The sequence below is a fragment of the Triticum urartu genome, chromosome 1, assembly GCF_003073215.2.
Source record: "Triticum urartu cultivar G1812 chromosome 1, Tu2.1, whole genome shotgun sequence".
In the NCBI taxonomy this organism is placed as follows: domain Eukaryota; kingdom Viridiplantae; phylum Streptophyta; class Magnoliopsida; order Poales; family Poaceae; genus Triticum; species Triticum urartu.
In genome coordinates this window covers 567585888-567597296 of record NC_053022.1, presented here as the reverse complement: position 1 = coordinate 567597296, position 11409 = coordinate 567585888, and positions in this window count along the sequence as shown.

Sequence of the window (11409 nt, the reverse complement as noted above, 5' to 3'; positions counted from 1 at the left end):
AATATGATAGGCATCCAAGATGGGTATAATAAAAACTTTCATAAAAAGTGCATTGAATACTATGAGAAGTTCGATACTTGATAATTGTTTTGAGATATGAAGATGGTCATATTAGAGTCATGCTAGTTGAGTAGTTGTGGATTTGATAAATACTTGTTCTAAAGTTTGTGATTCTTGTAGCATGCACGTATGGTGAACCGTTATGTGATGAAGTCGGAGCATGATTTATTTATTGACTGTCTTCCTTATGAGTGGCGGTCGGGGACGAGCAATGATCTTTTCCTACCAATCTATCCCCCTAGGAGCATGCGCGTAGTACTTTGTTTCGATAACTAATAGATTTTTGCAATAAGTATGTGAGTTCTTTATGACTAATGTTGAGTCCATGGATTATACGCACTCTCACCCTTCAACCATTGCTAGCCTCTCTAGTACCGCGCAACTTCCGCCAGTACCATACACCCACCATATACCTTCCTCAAAACAGCCACCATACCTACCTATTATGGCATTTCCATAGCCATTTCGAGATATATTGCCATGCAACTTACCACCGCCCCGTTTGTTATGACACGTTTCATTATTGTCATATTGCTTTTCATGATCATGTAGTTGATATCGTATTTTTGGCAAAGCCGCCTTTATAATTCTTTCATACATGTCACTCTTGATTCATTGCACATCCCGGTACACCGCCGAAGGCATTCACATAGAGTCATATTTTGTTCTAGTATCGAGTTGTAATTTTTGAGTTGTAAGTAAATAAAAGTGTGATGATCATCATTATTAGAGCATTATCCCAAGTGAGGAAAGGATGATGGAGACTATGATTGCCCCACAAGTCAGGATGAGACTCTGGACGACAAAATAGAAAAAGACAAAAAAGAGGCCATAAAAAAGAGGAAAAGGCCCAAATAAAAAATGAGAGAAAAAGAGAGAAGGGACAATGTTACTATCCTTTTACCACACTTGTGCTTCAAAGTAGCACCATGATCTTCATGATAGAGAGTCTCCTATGTTGTCACTCTCATATACTAGTGAGAATTTTACATTATAGAACTTGGCTTGTATATTCCAATGATGGGCTTCCTCAAAATGCCCTAGGTCTTCGTGAGCAAGCGAGTTGGATGCACACCCACTTAGTTTCTTTTGTTGAGCTTTCATACACTTATAGCTCTAGTGCATCCGTTGCATGGCAATCCCTACTCACTCACATTGATATCTATCGATGGGCATCTCCATAGCTCATTGATACGCCTAGTTGATGTGAGACTATCTTCTCCTTTTTGTCTTCTCCACCACCACCATTCTATTCCACCTATAGTGCTATGTCCATGGCTCACGCTCATATATTGCGTGAAGATTGAAAAAGTTTGAGAACATCAAAAGTATGAAACAATTGCTTGGCTTGTCATCGGGGTTGTGCATGATTAAATACTTTGTGTGGTGAAGATAGAGCATAGCCAGACTATATGATTTTGTAGGGATAACTTTCTTTGGCCATGTTATTTTGAGAAGACATGATTGCTTTGTTAGTATGCTTGAGGTATTATTATTTTTATGTCAATATTAAACTTTTGTCTCGAATCTTTCGGATCTGAACATTCATGCCACAATTAAGAAAATTACATTGAGAATTATGCTAGGTAGCATTCCACATCAAAAATTCTGTTTTTATCATTTACCTACTCGAGGACGAGCAGGACTTAAGCTTGGGGATGCTTGATACGTCTCCAACGTATCTATGATTTTTGGTTGTTCCATGCTATTATATTATCTGTTTTGGATGTTTAATGGGCTTTAATATACCTTTTATATTATTTTTGGGACTAACCTACTAACCAAAGTCCCAGTGCAAATTGTTGTTTTTTTGCCTATTTCAGTGTTTCATAGAAAAGGAATATCCAACGGAATCCAAACAGAATGAAACCTTCGGGAGAGTTATTTTCAGAACAAACGTGATCCAGGAGACTTGGAGTGGACGTTAAGAAAGAAGCGAGGAGGCCACGAGGCAGGAGGGTGATGTCTACTACACAACCTTCTTCTTATAGACGTTGTTGGGCCTCCAAGTGCAGAGGTTTGTAGGACAGTAGCAAATTTCCCTCAAGTGGATGGCCTAAGGTTTATCAATCCATAGGAGGCGTAGTATGAAGATGGTCTCTCTCAAGCAACCCTGCAACCAAATAACAAAGTCTCTTGTGTCCCCAACACACCCAATACAATGGTAAATTGTATAGGTGCACTAGTTTGGCGAAGAGATGGTGATACAAGTGGTATATGGATGGTAGATAATAGTTTTTGTAATCTGAAATTATAAAAACAGCAAGGTAACTAATGATAAAAGTGAGCGTAAACAGTATTGCAATGTGTTGAAACAAGGCCTAGGGTTCATACTTTCACTAGTGCAAGTTCCCTCAACAATAATAACATAACTGGATCATATAACTATCCCGCAACATGCAACAAAGAGTCACTCCAAAGTCACTAATAGCGGAGAACAAACGAAGAGATTATGGTAGGGTACGAAACCACCTTAAAGTTATTCTTTCCAATCAATCCGTTGGGCTATTCCTATAAGTGTCACAAACAGCCCTAGAGTTCGTACTAGAATAACACCTTAAGACACAAATCAACCAAAACCCTAATGTGACCTAGATACTCCAATGTCACCTCAATTATCCATGGGTATGATTATACGATATGCATCACACAATCTCAGATTCATCTATTCAACCAACACATAGAACCTCAAAGAGTGCCCCAAAGTTTCTACCGGAGAATCACGACGAAAACGTGTGCCAACCCTTATGCATAGGTTCATGGGCGGAACCCGCAAGTTGATCACCAAAACATACATCAAGTGAATCACGTGATATCCCATTGTCACCACAGATACGCACGGCAAGACATACATCAAGTGTTCTCAAATCTTTAAAGACTCAATCCGATAAGATAACTTCGAAGGGGAAACTCAATCCATTACAAGAGAGTAGAGGGGGAGAAGAAACATAAGATCCAACTATAATAGCAAAGCTCGCGATACATCAAGATCGTGCCAAATCAAGAACACGAGAGATAGAGATCAAACACATAGCTAATGGTACATACTGTAACGCCCTCGATGCGACTATATCTCCCACGTGTCGAGGCACGACTTAGAGGAATAATCGCATTAAAGGCATATGTCGCAAGTGAGGTAATCTTCACACAACCCATGTAATACATAAGGGAAAAAGATACATAGTTGGCTTACAATCGCCACTTCACACAATTACATGAATAAACATTACATCATCCAAATACACTCATGGTCCGACTACAGAACCAAAATAAAAGAAGAACCCCAAATGTGACAAAGGTCCCCGATCGACCCCAACTGGGCTCCACTACTGATCAACTAGAACGAAACAACCCAAAGGACAAGGTCTTCAACGAGCTCCTCCTGAGCTTGGTTACGTCAACTGCACGGACTCATCGGCACCTGCAAGCTGGTTTAGGAAGTATCTGTGAGTCACGGGGACTCAGCAATCTCGCACCCTCGCGATCAAGACTATTTAAGCTTATGGGTAAGGTAAAGGTATGAGGTGGAGCTGCAACAAGCGTCTAGCATATATGGTGGCTAACATACGCAAATGAGAGCGAGAAGAGAAGGCAAAGCACGGTCGATAAAAGTATGATCAAGAAGTGATCCTAGACTACGTACGTCAAGCATAATTCCAACAACCGTGTTCACTTCCCGGACTCCGCCGGAAAGAGACCATCATGGTTACACACGCGGTTGATTCATTTTAATTAAGGTCAACTTCAGGTTTTCTACAACCGGACGTTAACAAATTCCCATCTGCCCATAACCGCGGGCACAGCTTTCGAAAGTTTAAATCCCTGCAGGGGTGTCCCAACTTAGCCCATCACAAGCTCTCACGGTCAACGAAGGAATAGACCTCCTCCCGAGACATTCCGATCAGACTCGGTATCCCGGTACAACAAGACATTTCGACAGGGTAAAACTAAACCAGCAACACCGCCCGAATGTGCCGACAAATCCCGATAGGAGCTGCACATATCTCTTTCTCAGGGCACACTCAGATGAGCGCTCCGTACAACTAAAACCAAACCTCGAGTTTCCCCGAGGGGGCGCTGCACAGGACTCTAGTTCGAACCAACACTCAGAGGAGCACTGGCCCGGGGGGGGGGGGGGGGGGGGGGCGGGGGGGGGGGGGGGGGTGGGGGGGGGGGGGGGGGGGGGGGCGGGGGGGGGGGGGGGGGTGGGGGGGGGGGGGGGGGGGGGGGGTTAGAATAAAGATGACCCTTGAGTCTGCAGAACCCAAGGGAAGGTGGTAGGTTGTTAGTGCAAATGGTAACACCAATGTTGGGCATTGCTGGAAAAACTTTACTTAAGGCGAACTGTCAAGGGGTTCCCATTATAGCCCAACCGCGTAAGGAACGCAAAATCCGGGAACATAACACCGATATGACGGAAACTAGGGCGGCAAGAGTGGAACAAAACACCAGGCATAAGGCCGAGCCTTCCACCCTTTACCAAGTATATAGATGCATTAATTAAATAAGATATATTGTGATATCCCAACAAGTAAACATGTTCCAAAAAGGAACGGTATCTCCATGTTCCAACAAGGAACAAACTTTAATCTTCACCTGCAACTAGCAATGCTATAAGAGGGGCTGAGCAAAGCGGTAACATAGCCAATCAACAGTTTGCTAGGACATGGTGGGTTAGAGGTTTGACATGGCAATTTGGGAGGCTGACAAGCAAATGGTAGGCATCGTAGCATTGGCATAGCAAAAGAGCGAGCAACTAAGCAAGCAAAGATAGAAGTGATTTCGAGGGTATGATCATCTTGCCTGAAATCCCGCAAGGAAGGAGAACGAGTCCATGAAGAAGACAAACGGACGTAGTCGAACGGGTCCTCACAAACACGACGTAACCGGAACCAACCCGAAGAAGCAAACACCGGAAAAGAAAGCACATACATAGTAAACAACCAACACAAGAACATGGTATGATATGCGGAATGCGGTATGCGATGCATATGCATGATTGGACAAGGAATGCATGAACCTGGCCTCAACATGGAAAACCAAGTGTGCCACTGGAAATATGAGATGAAATCGCTTGAAAACGATATAAAGAACGCCGGAATCGGAGTTACGGTTTGGAAATGGCAAGCAATTCAAATATGACACCGGTCTGCGATTTACAGCAAGTAGGTATCTAAATGCAATGAGATGAACATGCTACAGCACTCAAACATGGCAACAAAATACATGGTAGGGATGCATTCAAGATGCTTAACAAAAGTCTAGCACTGAGCTACGGCCAATTCATCCATTAACAGGTTCAAACAAGCATGGCAAAAATGCAAATGGTAAACAGATCTCAGACTTAGTGAAATTAACACTTGTGTGGAATTTCAGATCATATAGCCCTCTTCGGAGCAACAAAACAACATGCTACATGACCTGAACATGACAAAGTAAGACATGGCATGGAGCTACTCAAATAGCTCAACAAAAGTCCCTTAGTGATCTTGAGCCAAAAGGGATCCGAAAATATACTAACAAGCCCACGAACATAGCAAAAACATAATCAGTTTTCAGACTTAGTGAAAACTGACACATGCTGAAATATAACTCACGAAGGCATGTTAACGAGGTCGATGCACTCACTACGGTGCAAGTCATGGCAAGGCAAGCATACATCCATTAATAAGGCCCAAAATGCAAGCTAGACATGGCAATAACAATGGCATAGCATGCACGGATCAACTACAACAACATCGGCAAAATCGCAAACAAGTTGACGATCTGCCCAGATTCACAACGAAGCAAAAGAAGAGCTCGATTGACTCAAGCTAAGGTGATCCAAAATTGCAAACAAAGGCATGGATGGATAGGTCACTACAATATTAACAAAACTCCTTTACTGATCATCCTCAAAAGATGCACGGATCACTAGGAAACAACATGAACATATGGCATCACGAACTAAACAATCCCAGGACTTAGTGAAAATACTAAGTCCCTGAAAACAGAGTTACCGGGTGCCTCACTTTGCAAGCTTGCACTAGGCACCACACACATCACAAAAATGCATGGGTTGCACCACTGGAAAGATGACAAAACCCTTAACAAAACATATGTAGAACTCATGGGCATATCATGCACACATCAATCATGGCAAAAATGACAAAAGTCTAAGATGAAGTAGCAGATCTAACAATTAACTCAAGTAGCCCTCTTCTAACAGCATTTAGGGCATCAAGATGACCTCAAATGAAAATGATGCAATGGAATGAAATGATGTACTCTCTGAGACGAACATTTTGATATGCTATATGCATGAATCGGAGCTACGGATGCAAAGTTACGAGGCCTCGAACAGGACAACATGGATCTGCAACTCCGGGGACTTAGAGAAAAAATACCTCCGCGAAAAGTCAACGCGGGACGAGGTGGTATGGGGCGGGGTGGATCCGGATCAAGATGACGGCGTTTGGATCGGGGGACGGGTGGATCTCATCCACCCGCCCGGATCTGACCGGAGCGGATCGGTTCGAGGCAGAGGAGATCGGGCGGCGTCGGTGGCGCCTCCGGCGAGGACGGCGCGGAGGAGGGCGGAGACAGACGGCGGCGGGCGGCTGCGGGCGGCCTCGGGGAAGGCGCGGCGTCTCCGGTCGCCGGCGCCCCGGGTCCGGCGAGGCGCTGGGTCGCGCGAGGGGGCGGGAGGAGCAGCAGCTCCGGCGGACGGCGGCGGTGAACTCCGGCGAAGGTGCTCGCGGCGAGGAGAGGCGCGGGCAGGCGGCGAGCTCTCTCAGGCGGCGAAACGAGATGGGCCCCGCGGGCCCGATCCGGGCCGCGCGGGCCGGCGGCGGGGTTGGAGGAGAGAGAAGGTGGCGGAGATGACGTGGCGGCGGCAGATTCGTCGGGTACGGCGGCGCGGACATGTCCGGTGCGGGATGGACGTGTCCGTCGGCGAGAGGAGGAAGAAGCTAGGGTTTTGGGGAAAGATCCGAAACGAAAATGAAGGGTCTATTTATAGGGGTAGAGGGAGCTAGGAGAGTCCAAATGAGGTGCGGTTTTCGGCCACGCGATCGTGATCGAACGCTCTAGATGATGGAGCGGGTTTAGGTGGGTTTTGGGCCAAATTGGAAGGGTGTTGGGCTGCAACACACACGAGGCCTTCTCGGTCCCTCGGTTAACCGTTGGAGTATCAAACGAAGTCCAAATGGTACGAAACTTGACAGGCGGTCTACCGGTAGTAAACCAAGGCCGCATGGCAAGTCTCAGTCCAATCCGGAAATGTTTAACACCCGCACATGAAAGAAAGGTAGAAATGACCACCGGAGGAGAACGAAGCGCCGGAATGCAAAACGGACAACGGGGAAAATGCTCAGATGCATGAGACGAACATGTATGCGAATGAAATGCACATGATGACATGATATGCAATGCATGACACGCAAGCAAAGACAAGGCAACAACAGCGAATAACTGCACGACACCTAGCACATCGGTCTCGGGGCGTTACACATACCCTCAGCCTCGAGGGAGAACTACTCCCTCCTCGTAATGGAGAGCACCAGGATGATGAAGATGGCCACCGGAGAGGGATTGCCCCCTCTGGCAGGGTGTCGGAACGGGTCTAGATTGCTTTTCGGTGGCTACAGAGGCTTCTGGCGGCGGAACTCCCGATCTATTGTGCTCCCCAATAGTTTTACGATATCTGGATATATATAGGTGGAAGAAATACATCAGGGGAGCCACGAGGGGCCCACGAGGGTGGAGGGCGCGCCCAGGGGGTGGGCACGCCCCCTGCCTCGTGGCTTCCCCGTTGACCCCCTGACGTGCACTCCAAGTCTCCTGTATTGCTTTCTTTCCAAAAATAACTTTTCCGAAGGTTTCATTCCTTTTGGACCGCGTTTGATATTCCTTTTCTTCGAAACCATAAAACAAGGAAAAAACAGAAACTGGCACTGGGCTCTAGGTTAATAGGTTAGTATCAAAAGTCATATAAAATAGCATATAAATGCATATAAAACATCCAAGGTTGATAATATAATAGCATGGAACAATCAAAAATTATAGATACGTTGGAGACGTATTAGAGGGCGCGCCCAGGGGGGCCCCTCGCAGCTCCACCGACCTACTTCTTCCTCCTATATATACCCATATACTCCGAAAACATCCAGGAGAACCACGAAACCCTAAAGATACGTTGGAGACGTATTAGAGGGCGCGCCCAGGGGGGCCCCTCGCAGCTCCACCGACCTACTTCTTCCTCCTATATATACCCATATACTCCGAAAACATCCAGGAGAACCACGAAACCCTAAAGATACGTTGGAGACGTATTAGAGGGCGCGCCCAGGGGGGCCCCTCGCAGCTCCACCGACCTACTTCTTCCTCCTATATATACCCATATACTCCGAAAACATCCAGGAGAACCACGAAACCCTATTTCCACCGCCGCAACCTTCTGTACCTGTGAGATCCCATCTTGGGGCCTTTTTCGGCGCTCCGTCGGAGGGGGAATCAATCACGGAGGGCTTCTACATTAACACCATAGCCTCTCCGATGATGTGTGAGTAGTTTACCACAGACCTTCGGGTCCATAGGTATTAGCTACATGGCTTATGAAGGAAATATGCCCTAGAGGCAATAATAAAGTTATTATTTATTTCCTTATTTCATGATAAATGTTTATTATTCATGCTAGAATTGTATTAACCGGAAACATAATACATGTGCGAATACATAGACAAACATAGTGTCACTAGTGTGCCTCTACTTGACTAGCTCATTGATCAAAGATGGTTAAGTTTCCTAGCCATAGACATGAGTTGTTATTTGATCAATGGGATCACATCATTAGGAGAATGATGTGATTGACTTGACCCATTTTGTTAGCTTAGCACTTGATCGTTTGAGTTTACTGCTATTGCTTTCTTCATGACCTATACATGTTCCTATGACTATGAGATTATGCAACTCCCGAATACCAGAGGAACACTTTGTGTGCTACCAAACGTCACAACGTAACTGGGTGATTATAAAGGTGCTCTATAGGTGTCTCCGATGGTATTCATGGAGTTGGCATAGATCAAGAATAGGATTTGTCACTCCGATTGTCGGAGAGGTATCTCTGGGCCCTCTCGGTAATGCACATCATTATAAGCCTTGCAAGCAATGTGGCTAATGAGTTAGTTGCGGGATGTTGCATTACGGAACGAGTAAAAACACTTGCCGGTAACGAGATTGAACTAGGTATTGAGATACCGACGATCGAATCTCAGGCAAGTAACATACTGATGACAAAGGGAACAACGTATGTTGTTATGCGGTTTTACCGATAACGATCTTCATAGAATATGTAGGAACCAATATGAGCATCCAGGTTCCGTTATTGGTTATTGACCGAACTCGGTATCATATCCATAGGGTCCGAACTCGGTACTATGAGTTTTTGTGTTTTGATGTACCAAAGGTAGTTTGGAGTCCCGGATATGATCACGGACATGACGAGGAGTCTCGAAATGGCTGAGACGTAAAGATCGATATATTGGATGACTATGTTCGGATACCAGAAAGGTTCCGGGAGGTTTCGGACATTTACCGGAGTACCGAGGGGTTACCGGAATTCCCAGGGGAGTATATTGGGCCTAATGGGCCTTAGTGGGAGAAGAGGAGAGGCGGCCAAGGGCAGCCGCGCGCCCCTCCTCCTCTAGTCCGAATTAGACAAGGAGGGGGGGGGGCGCCCCCCTTTCCTTCTCTCTTCTCTCCCTTCCTTCTCCTCTCCTACTCCAACTAGGAAAAGAGGGAGTCCTACTCCAGGTGGGAGTTGGACTCCCCCCTTGGCGCGCCCTCCTCCTTGGCCGGCCGCCTCCCCCCTAGCTCCTTTATATACGCGGGCAGGGGGCACCCCATAGACACAACAATTGATTTGTTGATCTCTTAGCCGTGTGCGGTGCCCCCTCCACCATAATCCACCTCGGTTATATCATAGCGGTGCTTAGGCGAAGCCCTGCGTCAGTAGCTTCATCAAGATCGTCACAACGCCGTCGTGCTGACGAAACTCTTCCCCGAGCTCTACCGGATCGTGAGTTCGCGGGACGTCACCAAGCTGAACGTGTGCTGGACGCGGAGGTGACGAACGTTCGGTGCTGAGGTTCGGTCGATCGTGAAGACGTACGACTACATCAACCACGTTGTTATAACGCTTCCGCTTAATGGTCTACGAGGGTACGTGGATGACACTCTCCCCTCTCGTTGCTATGCATGACCATGATCTTGCGTGTGCGTAGGATTTTTTTTGAAATTACTACGTCCCCCTACAGCTTCTTCTCTCTCTTTGGATCTCAATACAAAGTTCTCCTTGATTCTCTTGGAGATCTATTCGATGTAATTATTTTTGCCGTGTGTTTGTCAAGATCCGATGAATTGTGGGTTTATGATCAAGATTATCTATGAACAATATTTGATTCTTCCCTGAAATCTTTTATGCATGATTTAATATCTTTGCAAGTCTCTTCGAATTATCAGTTTGGTTTGGCCTACTAGATTGATCTTTCTTGCAATGGTAGAAGTGCTTAGCTTTGGGTTCAATCTTGTGGTGTCCTTTCCCAGTGACAGCAGGGGCAGCAAGCCACGTATTGTGTTGTTGCCATCGAGGATAAAAAGATGGGGTTTATATCATATTGCTTGAGTTTATCCCTCTACATCATGTCATCTTGCTTAATGCGTTACTCTGTTCTTATGAACTTAATACTCTAGATGCATGCTGGATAGGGGTCGATGTGTGGAGTAATAGTAGTAGATGCAAAAACGTTTCGGTCTACTTGTCGCGGACGTGATGCCTATATACATGATCATGCCTAGATATTATCGTAACTATGCGCTTTTCTATCAATTGCTCGACAGTAATTTGTTCACCCACCATAGAATTTGCTATCTTGAGAGAAGCCACTAGTGAAACCTATGGCCCCCGGGTCTATCTTCCATCATATTATTTCCCTATCAATTTGCTATTTCTATCGTTGTTTATTTTGCAATCTTTATTTCCCAATCTATACAATAAAAATACCAAAAATATTTATCTTATTATCTCTATCAGATCTCATTTTCGTAAGTGACCGTGAAGGGATTGACAACCCCTTTATCACGTTGGTTGCGAGGTTCTTGTTTGTTTGTGCAGGTACGAGGGACTTGCGTGTAATCTCCTACTGGACTGATACCTTGGTTCTCAAAAACTGAGGGAAATACTTACGCTACTTTGCTGCATCACCCTTTCATCTTCAAGGGAAAACCAACGCAAGCTCAAGAGGTAGCAAGCCGCATGGATAATGCCATAAAAACTCCTAGGCATGAGGGACCAGAGAGCGAACCACACAC